The following is a 14,305-nucleotide window of genomic DNA, read 5'->3' as shown; positions in this document are numbered from 1 at the left end:
ACTCACTCTCCTGTCCATCCGAGGCTATTTTACTGTAATGTTTTCGTTCTGTATAGTCATTCGTTGATATTTTGTGCCGATGTCAATCCTTTACTGCCTTTTTCTTTTGTTTTTCTCCACAAATACGAGCGTTGCTACTGGTAACTGTTCGATAGCCAATAGCAGTAGAGTCTATTTGCATAAATCGCAAATCTTTTTATTTATTATAAATATTCAACAACAGTACTTTGTTATTACAGACAAATTATCCAAAACATTATACTTCAGACCAGTGAACATATATCTGCTTAAAAACCAAAAGAAATAGCTTAACAGGTTTTTGCCTTTACCGTCATCTGGAAGCTTAACGGAATTCTGCTCTATATAAACCAAGCGTTTCATTTATTTATATTGGACGTGAGAGCGAATTGGCAGCGACATCCGTCACCCCCATTGATCGCTTGGATTAGGATTAGAATCGGCAGATCTGGTTGGTTAGGCGTGTGTACCCTTCTCCTCACAGCTCCATGTACGTCCCTCCCGAAGCTCCACAGGCTCGGTGGAATAGGGGACAGAAGCTGCTCAAGCTCAAGGCTTGAATGATGGAAGTAGGACGCAGTGAACTACTTGACGGACTGCTTCATCTTTTTGTACTCATTGTCAAAGGTGGATTTTGTTCAATGCTGCAAATACTTGGTTACTTTTTGTTCCCAATCTAGCCAATTCTTTTTACAATTTCTGCTGCCTGCAACACCTGCGCAGACTAGCACTACTAGCATCCTACTAGATGTTTACACCAAAAAAGTCCAGAATTTACAACAGACTTTTATCACAGACTGGACTGAACAATGAATAACTCAAATTATTTATTTATTCATTCATTTTTGCTAGTTATAACTTTCCCTTCAATTTAATTTTGTGTTTGTATGATTTGTGTAAATTCTATGTTTTTAAAGTATCCTCCAGGTGACCCAAGAAGGATGGAGGTCCCTGCTGAGTCTGGTTCCTCTCAAGGTTTCTTCCTGTAATTTTAAGGGAGGTTTTCTTTGCCACTGTTGCCCTCGACTTGCTCAACAGGGGTTTCTGGTCTGTTGGTCTTGGATTGTGTAAAGTTGCTAACAAGGTCCTGGCTTGGATGCCCAAGTGGGGCAGTCCAGGTCCTTTCTGTGTGGAGTTTGCATTTCACCCCGTCTCTGCGTGGTGCTCCGGTTTCCTCCCACAGTCTAAAGACATGCAAGTGAGGTGAATTAGAGACACTAAATTGTCCAAAACTGTGTTCGATATATATGAAAAAAAAAAACATTTTGACCACTTATTTGACACAATGTTATGAAACGTTTTGAAAGCAATGATGCTCGCCTACAAAGTCAAAAATTTACCAGCAACAAGCTACCTTCAAGGTTTAATCAAAGCCCGCTCTGTACCACTCAATCTCCGAGCCACTAGTCTCACTCGACTTGATCCTCCACCCAGGACTCGAGGTAGATCAGCACCAAGAATTTTCTCTGTACTGGCACCCATGGAACGAGCTTCCTCTGTTTGTCCGAACATCTGAGTCTTTTACTGTCTTTAAAACACGATTAAAAACCTTCATCACCTCTTACTAAGCACTTAATCTGACATGTACTTACTTACTAACACTTTTCTGTTCTTGAACTGTTGTCTACTTGAACTAAAGTATGATGATGTTTACTATGGAAGCATTTCTGTAAGTCGCTCTGGATAGAGCGTCTGCTAAATGCCGTAAATGAAATTAGAAATTGCACAAATCTCTCACATTTTAGCTTCTGTCACATGAGTAACTGCAGTTTTGGCAAACTGCGTGATATAATCCATGTGGTCACCACCATGATTCGACACTGTGGTGGTGAACACTGAATAGATTTGGACTAACTCTGTTTTTATTTCTTCAACAGAATCCACATAAACAAAGTTCATAATATTCAGAACATTTCTTTAGTGTTCATTTGTTCTTTTCTCTTCCACTTTAGTGTTAAATCACTTCATCTATTTAGTGTTGTACAGGCTTTTCGGCATCTTATAACAGTCAGTGTATAACAGCTTTATAAAATAAAGGGTTTATATTGAAACTGCACTGTTTTATTACGAGCTCAGGAATTGATTCTGCAGTGAACCAGATTCGACTCCTTGCGCATGCGCATTTTTTACTGTTTACAGTTAAGACACATCCAACTCGCTCTCCTGTCCATCCGAGGCTATTTTATTGTAATGTTCTCGTTCTGTATCTCTCATTCGTCTGTCTATTTTGTGCCGATGTCAATCCTTTACGGTCTTTTTCTTTTGTTTTGCTCCACAAACACGAGCGTTGCTACCGGTAACTGTTCGATAGCCAATAGCAGTAGAGGAAATTTGCATAAATCTCAAATCTTATTATTTATTACAAATATTCAACAATAGTACTTTGTTATTACAGAAAAATCATCCAAAACATTATACTTCAGACCAGTGAACATATATGTGCTTAAAAACCAAACCAAAAAGCTAAACAAATTTTTGCCCTTACCGTCATCTGGAAGCTTAACGGAATTCTGCTCTATATAAACCAAGCGTTTCATTTATTTATAATGGACGTGAGGACGAACCGGCAGCGACATCCGTCACCCCCATTGATCGCTTGGATTAGAATTAGAATCGGCAGATCTGGTTGGTTAGGCGTGTGTACCCTTCTCCTCACAGCTCCATGTACGTCCCTCCCGAAGCTCCACAGGCTCGGTGGAATAGGGGACAGAAGCTCTACAAGCTTGAATGATGGAAGTAGGACGCAGTGAACGACTTGACGGACTGCTTCGTCTTTTTGTACTTTTAGTCCTCGTTATGCCCATATTTGGGTCTAAGCCCGATTTCCCTGTGCTAAATAAACATGTTCCGAACCCTATACGTTTTGTCCTATGTACATTTTTCTCCTGTATATCACTGGATCCTTTAAGTTACGAGGTTGTTAAAGGGTCTAATAATGCTACACGAAAGCTAACGCTACTGCGCATTTATTAGACGTCACTGAACTACACCAATCGAATCGACGGAATGAGCGGCTCGCTTTTGGTGAGTGCAACCAAAGGCGTAACACCCAACCATCCTTGCTTTCTACTTTAATGTAGCTAGCTACTAAAAATATAAAGTAAAACTTGTGAATATCACTGCACTGTTACACTGGTGAATCGCGCTGCTTCGTGCGCTTATTTAAGAGGCTTATAAAAGAAAAAAGAAGAAAATTTAAGAGGCCTTCAGTCTAGTGACGTTAACTCAGTGTGCAGCAGCATTAGCTTACATGTAGCAATATTCATATTTTGACTCTTTAACGACTTCATAATTCAGAGGATCCAGTGATAATAGACAGAAGAATCTCCATAGAACAAAACGTAACAGCTTTGGAAAAATTTTTATGACTACAGGATGCGAGAGAGGCAATTTTCGAAATCTCCATTCATTTTTCCTATTCAAATTTCTCTTAGACCCGGGTTACCAAATATGGGCATAACAACATGGCGTGGACTACAAAATGATGACACGACTTCAGTGGTCTATTGCTGTGCTCTTGGTGCTTGTGGTGAAGGTCTCCAGTGGCAGAGCTGTGCGCTAGTGTGCCATGTGCTGATACTAGTCTACACTAACCTTTGTAACAGAATTAAAGTGGTTTCAAATGAATACACGACTTTAAAGTAAAACGTTTACATATTAAATTAGGGCTGTCAGTAATCGCGTTAATTAACGTTAAAAAGCGCTCTGACTTTATTTCAGAGGAATTTGGATGCAAAGTCCATGAACTGTACACATTACAAACACTGGTGTTACATGGATCGCAATGTTAACATTGTTAACAATGTGGGTCGAGCACCTGTTTTCAGTGGCAGGGTTATGAACAGGAAAAGATCCTTACTTTTGCCAAATAATGTGAACAGACTTTTTAAATAACTGGCTGAAAGATATGTAGCAGTTAACAACTCTATATAGGCATTATTTGGCTTTCTAAAAATAATTTATATCTAATAATTTGATCATAATTTTATTTATTTAGTTATTGGTAAACATGTTCTTGCAATAAAAATGTGCAAATGTTCAAATTGTGCTTTGTTATTTTTGCAGTCGATTAATCGTGATGTGCTGGTACGAGTGGATCAGACACAGCAGCGCTGATGGAGTTTTTAAACACCTCACTGTCACTGCTGGACTAAGAATAGTCCACCAACCAAAAATATATCCAGCCAACAGCGCCCCGTAGGCAGCGTCCTGTGACCACTGATGAAGGTCTAGAAAATGACCAACTCAAACAGCAGCAACAGATGAACGATCGTCTCTGACTTTACATCTACAAGGTGGATTAACTAGGTAGGAGTGTCTAATAGAGTGGACAGTGAGTGGACACGGTATTTAAAACCTGTAGTGAAGAGAAGAGTAAAGAAGATTATGTTGAGAAAAAACTACTTCTGAGCCAACATACTTACGTATCTCCTCTCACTTGACTTTCTATGTTCGACACAGACAAAACATCAACAAAGTTCAGAATATTCAGAACATTTCTTTAGTGTTCATTTGTTATTTTCTCTTCCACTTTAGTGTTAAGTCACTTCATCTATTTAGTGTTGTACCAACTGTTCGGCATCTTATAACAGTCAGTGTATAACAGCTTTATAAAATAAAGGGTTTATATTGAAACTACACTGTTTTATTACGAGCTTGTGAATCGATTCTGTAGTGAACCAGATTCGATTCCTTGCGCATGCGTATTTTTACGCTTTACAGTTAAGACACATAACTCACTCTCCTGTCCATCCGAGGCTATTTTATTGTAATGTTCTCGTTCTGTATCTCTCATTCGTCTGTCTATTTTGTGCCGATGTAAATCCTTTACGGTCTTTTTCTTTTGTTTTGCTCCACAAATACGAGCGTTGCTACCGGTAACTGTTCGATAGCCAATAGCAGTAGAGGAAATTTGCATAAATCTCTAATCTTATTATTTATTACAAATATTCAACAATTATTACAGAAAAATCATCCAAAACATTATACTTCAGACCAGTGAACATATATGTGCTTAAAACCAAAACCAAAAAGCTAAACAAATTTTTGCCCTTACCGTCATCTGGAAGCTTAACGGAATTCTGCTCTATATAAACCAAGCGTTTTAATTTAGTTATATTGGATGTGAGGACGAACCGGCAGCGACATCCGTCACCCCCATTGATCGCTTGGATTAGGATTAGAATCGGCAGATCTGGTTGGTTAGGCGCGTGTACCCTTCTCCTCACAGCTCCATGTACGTCCCTCCCGAAGCTCCACAGGCTCGGTGGAATAGGGGACAGAAGCTCTACAAGCTCAAGCCTTGAATGATGGAAGTAGGACGCAGTGAACTACTAGACTGGACTGAACAATGAAGACCTCAAATTATTCATTTATTTATTCATTTTTGCTAGTTATAACTTTCCCTTCAATTTAATTTTGTGTTTGTATGTTTTATGTAAATTCTATTTATTTGAAGTTTCCTCCAGGCCACCCAAGAAGGATGGAGGTCCCTGCTGAGTCTGGTTCCTCTCAAAGTTTCTTCCTGTAATTTGAAGGGAGTTTTTCCTTTAAATTAAATTAAATTGAACAAAAATGCAAAATAGAAGCACGTTCACTGGTGGTCTTAGACTTTTGGCTCCCACTGTCATCCCAGTGAGTGTATGTAAACTTTTAACTTTACTGTGACGTGATTTAAAATGTTTGTTTATGTTAAAACTGTGCACGTAGGTTTTGGTAGAAATGTTTCTTATGTTTACTTCTACCACTAGAGGGCGCCCATGTTTTATATTCATATTAATGAGCTTTATTTTGAAGCAAGTTGAGAACGGTGCTGAATATACAGTACGAGTTCTATTGAATTGCATGAGAATAAACAGCATGTATCATTTATAAAAGGGGCCCAACAGTGGATACCTGCCAGTTTTGGGACTTGAACCAGCAACCTTCTGATCAATAGTCCAGTATCTTAACCAGTAAGCTGCCACTCTTTCTGGAATTGGCAGAAGAACTGTATATGATTACTACTGATTAGACTATGTCTATAGTGCACTTCAAGTGTTTTAGATACAAGTGAGTAATGCCCTGTAATAGATTGATGCCCATTATATGTATATTCAACTTATGAATAGACATATTTAATATTCCATTTTCATGCCTGGAAAAATACAATTTCAGACACCCCTAAACCATTTCTAAACCATACCCTTTCACATCTCATCTACCTGCCTTCACTTCCATTACTGGTTGCGACTTCATTAAACTGTATGTTAATGTACGTCTATCTAGCTTGTTTAATGCATCTTATTGCATTTTCAGCATTTAGCAGACGCCTTTATCCAAAGCCACTTACAGTAGTGTGACAGTATATTGTCTAAGCAATCGAGGGTTAAAGGCCTTGCTCAAGGGCCCAACAGTGGCAACCTGGCAGTGGTGAGGCTTGAACCAGCGACCTTTAGATTACTAGTCCTGTACTTTAACTGCTAGGCTACAACTGCTTTGAGTTTCTGCCAGTTGGATATTGATAAAGGCTAACATCAGCTAGCTTTTTGCCTGAAGTTACAGTTTAGCTAACTAACAACCCCTCCGAACTGTTTTACTGTTTTTCCCCTTTTTTTGGGGTCCAATTATCATTCCCCTCGATTTAAACCATGCTTCAACCTCCCAAAACAAGAAGAAAGTGGCTACTCTGCTAAGTGATGAAATGGATGAATTTGTGATACCTTGTAATGGATTGGCATCTTATCCAGAGTGTATTCCTGCCTGTGTAGCATCCATCTTGACCTTAACCATTTGCATTGCTGGATTGTTTTGTATTGTATAAAAATGTTTGGTCAACATTTTAATTTGAAGAATCTTAGGGTTTTGATTTTTTGAAGGAACAAAGTAGAGGTTTAAAAAGTTATGGGAAAGTTCTACAAGGGTTCTGTTAAATCCATTAAGACGTATTAAGAACCAGCCAAACCAAAATGTTCTATAAAGAACCAGCTATAAAAAGGTTGAGTCAACCAACAGTGATTCATCTAGTGTTTTGGTACCAGTTGGCATGTTTTTTCTTTTTTTTTTTTACTACCAAATGTGGAGACATAGTGGCACAGCAAGCACAATTGGTGGTGGCACAGCGGGCACAATGGGTGGTGGCACAGCTACACAGTTTCTGAGGTCATTGGTTTAATCCTTGCTTTTGATCTCTGTGTTTGAGGAATTTTACATTTGTTTTCCTACTTAGATTCCCTGTTACCTTTTAAAAACATACAGTAGGTGCATTGTCTGCACCTAACTGTCAATAAGTGTTTGTGAGTGAGTAAATGTGCCGTTTTTATTACCCTGCAATGGACTGGTGCCCTGTCAAGTTATTAAAAATAAATGAGCACCAAACGTGCTGGCAAACAAAATCATTTAAGGGAGGATTTGTAATATTAATGGGATTTTGTAATATTACTTCATATATTGTGACCCAAATTAACCTTGTTCATGTCAACAACGTAAGATGAATGTCATAAAAATATTACAAAATGTACGTAAAATACATGAACCTCTAACCACATGGATGTTGTAAAATGCATCATAGCTTATTAAAATATTCCAGTGAGTCTGGAGCTCTTATATTAGTTGTGCCTGGACTGGCTCCCACTCTCAGACTTGTCTTAAAAAACGATAAAAATCTATTTCCTGTTTTTCATTTTTAGAAACTCATGGTAAAAATGGCTGCTGTGGCTTTCAAGAAAGACGCCAATGTGACAGACGTAAAAGCAGGTCAGTGAAATTACATAACACTGAATAGTCTGGAAATGTGTGTGTATTCATTTATGATTTAATAATACAGTGTATTGGGCGGCACGGTGGCTCAGTGGGTAGCACTGTCGCCTCACAGCATGGAGGTCCTGGGTCCTTCTCCCCACTCTGTCTGCGTGGGTTTGCTCCGGGAGCTCCGGTTTCGTCCCACAGTCCAAAAACTGGTTAATCTGAGACACTGGATTACCCTATAGGTGAACGGGTGTGTGTGTGTCTCTGCCCTGTGATGGACTGGCGCCCCATCCAGGGTGTTGCTGTGTGCCTTGCTGTAATCCAGGGCTGTAATGGGCTCCAGCAACACCCACCCCCCCCCCCCACCCCCCGCACGCGGCCCTAATTGGATAAGCGGTTAAGACAGTGAGAGTGATTGAGTGAATAATACAGTGTATTAAATTATCATGTTTATTTGTGTATTTTAAATACACAGCTTAAAGTATGCAACAGCCTTCATTAAAGTCTGAGAGTATTTACTGAATAAAGAATAAATTGAGACTTGTTTGGATCAGTTGGTTCCTGGAAGCAGCATATGCTTATTATAAGAGACTCATTAAAAAGAAAGAAATCTACTGTTCTGTAACACGCAAGCTCCAGGCCACAAGTCTCGCTCGTCTTGATCCTCAAGCTAGAACTCGAGAAAGACAGGCTCTTCTCTGTACTAGCACACAAGTGGTGAAACAACCTCCCTTGTCTGTTCAAACATCTGAGTCTCTCACCATCTTCCAAAGACAATTAAAGATCTCTTTACTAAGCACTTTCACCGACCAGGCATAACATTATGACCTGTGAACATTATGAACAAGTGAACACTGATTATCTCTTCATCACGGCACCTGTTAGTGGGTGGGATATATTACCAGAAAGTGAACATTTTATCTTCAAAGTTGATGTGTTACGAGCAGGAAAAATGATCAAGCGTAATGATTTGAGCGAGTTTGACAAGGGTCAAATTGTGATGGCTAGACGACTGGGTCAGAGCATCTCCAAAACTGCAGCTCTTGTGGGGTGTTCCCGGTCTGCAGTGGTCAGTATCTATCAAAAGGGGTCCAAGAAAGGAACAGTGGTAAACCGGCGACAGGGTCATGGGCGGCCAAGACTCACTAATGCACGTGGTTGAGCGAAGGCTGGCCCGTGTGGTCCGATCCAACAGACGAGCTGCTGTAGCTCAGATTGCTGAAGAGGTTAATGCTGGTTCTGATAGAAAGGTGTCAGAATACACAGTGTATCACAGTTTGTTGCGTATGGGGATGCATAGCTGCAGACCAGTCCGTTAGGAAGGTGGTCATAATGTTATGCTTGATTGGTGTAAGCTTAAAAACTATCTGTGAAAAAACTGTATCTATCTTCTACCAATTCCTTTGTTCTAACAGGGTTTTAGCAGATTTGTAGCATTGGACTGTTTATTTGACTAGAGTAGGGAAATGTTTACTGTGGAAGCTCTTCTGTAAGTCGCTCTGGATAACAGAATCTGCTAAATGTCAAAAATGTAAATTTAAATGTAAATGTATCCCAATAACCGTCTATGGCAGAGGCTTACATTTTGACAAATTCTTGGTAAAAACATCTCCTGACTATTGAAGAACAGCATGAAAGGGGGCTAACAAAGCATACAGAGAAACAAATGGACTACAGTCAGTATTTGTAGAACTACAAAGTGCTCCTATATGGTAAGTGGAGCTGATAAAATAGACAATGAGCATAGAAACAAGGAGGGGATTTTAATGTTATGACTGATCGGTGTATACCTCAATTGCTTTCTTAGGATTAGCACTTTTACTGTTAATAATAATATTACTGGTTCTAATAAAAAATAATAGTCAGAATCATATTAAAGACCTCAGTTATATTTAAAGGTGTTTTGAAAAAGCCCAGGCCTCAGTGAGTTTGATCTAGTCTTCCAGCACCAGTTTCACAAAGTCAGCTCACAGCTTTGTGCCCAGTGCTAATGCTATTTTTCCATTTAGCAGCTCACACACATTGAAAAAAACTCATTTCTCTTTACACCAGTCATGTATCGTCCAGGCCACATGGAGAAAAGCCAGTGTTTCTCTCTCTGTGCCAACAGTGACACCTTTAACTCACCCGAAAAGACATTAATAATTATGTCAGCTGTATGTCAACACTGAGTCATGCTGGCACAGTTTGGTGAAGATTACTACCAGCAGTCTTTAAATTTATTTACTTTAGTAAGACATTCCAAATGCCACACAGAAAGACGACTGAAGCCAACTTCTACCATTAAGAGGTGTGAAGAAACGGTTTTTAAACAGACTACAGTCACACAAGTTTAGTCTCTGAGTGCATTTTCATTTATAACTAACCTTAGGATGATGGTGCTTTTAACCAAACAGCAAGAAATCATTCAAATAGAAGATTAAATAAATTAAATTTCACACCTTTAGGATAAATTGGAACAACAAATGAAAGTCTGAGAGATTTTTTTTTTACTAAATGGGCACAAAAATCTTAAGGTTTTAGGCCCAGTTTGAGATTTGCCCCAATCTGAGACCAAACGCAGAATTTAATATCCTTTATTTTTCCACAGATCATTGCCGGGAGACACTAGTGACAGAAGAATCAGTATCAAACTGGGAAATCTGATCTAAGGAAGGTGTGGAGCTAAGCGGTTAAGGTAATGTACTATTAATTAAAGGTTTCCTGGTTCAAGCCTTATCACTGCTAAGTCACTTTCACTGTTGGGCACCTGAGCAAGACCTTTCCCTGATTACTTGTAGAGTATTTAATTCTAATTGAATCACCTTGAATTAAAGCATCTGCTAAATGCCATAGATGTTTTTAACCCTCTGCTAATCAGTGCCAGAGTGTGCAGTACAGGATAAGATATTACATTAATTAATTCATTAATTGTCTGTTTTACCACCACTTTATCCTATTTAGGGTCACAGTGGGTCCAGTAATGTAGGAAACACCTTCATCCATCACAGGGCAAACACACACACACACACACACCTAGAGCATTTATAGGATCTCCAGTTAACCTGACTGTAGTCTCTGGACTGTGAGAGGAAACACATGGAGAACATGGAAACTCCACACAGAAAGAATCCGGACCTGGGGATCAAACCCAGGAACCATGCTGCTTTGGGATATTACAGTGTACAATTAATTCTTAAAAGCATCTTTTAGACAGGTGATCCCAAAAAGTGTTCTTCAAAAAAGTTTCCGCACTTTATTAAACTCTATTTATAAAGAATTAAAAAAATATAAAATTACATCACATAGTCACATTCTGATGCATTTTTTCAAGCATCATACCAGCTTTTTAATGCCATTTGCAAAAATGTTTTTTGTTGAGCGTGTAGCCACTGATGCACTGCTGCTTTCACATCATCACATGAAAATCTTAAAGCTTCTATGAGCGTCCAAAAAGGTGGAAATCTGTTGGTGCTAAATCTGAACTTTAATGGCTAGTTCACACTACACGATTTTTGCCCTGATTTTCGCTCGCCGACTGGTCAGTACTAGATTTGCCGACTCGGGAGCAACTCTGCGATCGAAACTCGGCTCTCAATCGCTATGTGTGAACTACTCAACAACTGAGTGCTCAGCGACCGAAGAGAGATTTCTAGCATGTCAAATATCTGGATCTGAGTTGCCCAACTGACAATGAGTGCATTGTCGAACAGCCAATGAGAACGCAAGATACATGGTAAGTGGAAACGCAGGGGAGGAGTGTAAAAAGGTGGGACAGGGGCATAATATAGTTTATATCAGAATACATCGGCACACACACAAGTTTTACAGTATTTCTGACCTTATCGTTCTCTACAAAACATAACACCAACGTTGCATTGCAAAAAATATTTATTAACCTCCAACTCACTACAGAACAATCCCTACTGTTCATGTAGCCAAATCCACTCAGATTCATTTATTTTTCTTACTTGCTTTTACGCTGCACATCAGCGCACAAACTTTGATCGCTCGCTACTTGTTGACGTGCATTTTTGGACGTGGTATCATTAAACCCCTCGTCACTTCTCACGTTTGTTTTCGTGACAGAACGTAGTTTGGGAGACCAGAGAAGCTCGCCTGCAATTCCAGTTGGTGATAGATGGTGTAGTGTGAAACCCCCTATCACTGATCAGTCGTGTAGTGTGAAATACACACCGACTTGAAAGACTCCCGATTACAAGAGATCCAGTTGTGTAGTGTGAACTGTACAGCAACCTGACTTGGAAAGTCGTGTAGTGTGAACTTGGCATAAGCATCTCTCAGTCTCTCAGACATGACCAATTACTAGTCCTCCCACCATCACTTTTGGTTTACACTTTTGGTTTACAACCAAAATATAAAAGTGTGGAAACTTTTTGAAGATCCCTCGTGTTGTATATTTCAATATTTAATTTATTCGATTTAACATATTCTAATAAACATGATGTTAGCAAACTGCTGAAGTAAAATGCTAATCTGTGATACTGGATTTCAGGTTTCTTTACTGAATGATTAATAACTATGAAACTTTAAACTCACCACCCTATTATTTTGTATAGGATATTGACCAGTTGCCATGCCCTGTCTGGAAAAAAAAACAATCCTTTCCCATTTAAAAAGTACACTGGTAATAAATCCTTGCTATTCTGAGTCTTACAAAAATCCCACAAAGTCACAACTGCCAAAACCATTTTAACCACCAAGGGTTCTGCTTTAAAAAACACTTTCAAAAATGAGAAAATCCAGAAACGTTTTTTTCAGCACGCAGGTATCAAGCTACTGTGATTAAAGCGTGTTCGACCCTGTGGTGAGTGATATTTTGACAGACCTACAGGTCGTGTATGAATAACCTGGAGTATTGACATAGTGATCAACCACACTGATCAACTTCCAAGAAAACTCGTTTTTCTTTACTGAAGCTTTGACCAACTCCTGGCAGCTGAATTGAGGTCAGAGATCCAAAATATTTTGACTCCGGGATTTTTTATAGCCGTGTTTAAACTCCGCTTCGCTGGAATTGGAGGTTCCCTGAAGTCCTTGCGGTCCATGAATCAGCCTTCATAAAGTTTGCAGCTTGATTTGCGATTACTGACTGTAGAGAGTCGAGACTCTAATGCAAACATAACGTAGACTGAGCTTTTGTGTGGGGAAAATCTCACATTGATTTGTATTTTGGATAAAAGATAGAGAGGGTTTAACAAAGACCACACAAATGTAAAAGTTTACTTATACCTCTATTAACTTTTAACCATACACACTCACTCTCTCTTTGTTTTTCAGTGTTTCATCTGGGTTGGGTCAATCTGTTTCTCATTGTCTGCGCTGGTGACTCTTACAGGCTCTTGCTTTGTCTGCACTTTTTTACTTGGTTTTGTTTTGTTTTGTTTTTTTTCCTTAGATTTCAACCCAGTAGTGGAAATATCAACCACTGTACCTGATTTATTCTCATTATATTCTAAGGGACTTTTTCCATCGTATTGTATAGTTGTTTGACTTAGTTTCAACATTCATTCATTCACTGAATGTGATGGCCGAAGCCCTGTGATGGATTGGCGTTCTAACCAGGGTGATTACTGCATTGCATCCATTGATTCCAGGGAAACTGTACTCGCTGTGACCCAGATCAAGATAAAGCGGTAGTAAAATATGGAAATAAAATATTATTATCAACATTATAGGAAAGTTCAGAGAGATTTAAAATGTGTGTGTGTGTGGTTAGGTGTGGGGAAGTACCAGCAAAAGGTGACTATAGACAGCACTGAAACATTATAAATTATTAAATTAAATTGTTAAAAATGATAAACTATTCACAAACACAATAACTTTTAAAATCTGGTACACAATTTGAATTTATAACATGTTTAAAAATCAGAGAAACAGAGAAATATCATGTAGAGATATCATGGCGTCAAAATATCTGTTAAATTCCGGCCGGATGCCTACATGCAGACATGCATGGCTAATGTCTGCCAGGTGGGAGGGCCAGAAGGATTCCTTATCACTGCTGCAATTATGGGCTTCTGCTGGCTGGTTAATGGTGACTGCACAGAGATGGTGAATAATGGAGAGCAGCGCAAAACTCTACGTGACCGTATGCGATACTGATCTCTTTCACACTACACCATCTATCATCAGGATGAGGTCTCCCAAACTACGTTTTTGTCACGAAAACAAACGTGAGAAGTGATGAGGGGTTTAACGATACCCTGTCCAAAAATGCATGTCAACAATAAGGGAGAGATCAAAGTTGTTTGTGCGCTGATGTGCAGTGTAAAAGACAAGAGGACAAATAAATGAATCTGAGTGGATTGGGCTACGTGACCAGCAGGGATTATCCATTCTGGAGTGAATTGGAGGTTAATAAATATTTTACTTGCAATGCAGCATTGGTATTATGGTTTGGTGTGGACGATGTATTCTGATAGAAACTATATTATGCCCCTGTGCCACGTTTTTACAACTCCGTCCCTGGGTTTCCCCTCACCCTGTATCTTGCGTTCTCATTGGCTGTAGTTCGACACCGCACTCATTGCCAATCGGCCAACTGATCCAGATATTTAGC

The sequence above is a fragment of the Trichomycterus rosablanca genome, chromosome 4 (genome assembly GCF_030014385.1).
Source record: "Trichomycterus rosablanca isolate fTriRos1 chromosome 4, fTriRos1.hap1, whole genome shotgun sequence".
Lineage (NCBI taxonomy): Eukaryota > Metazoa > Chordata > Actinopteri > Siluriformes > Trichomycteridae > Trichomycterus > Trichomycterus rosablanca.
This window is presented reverse-complemented; position numbering follows the sequence as displayed.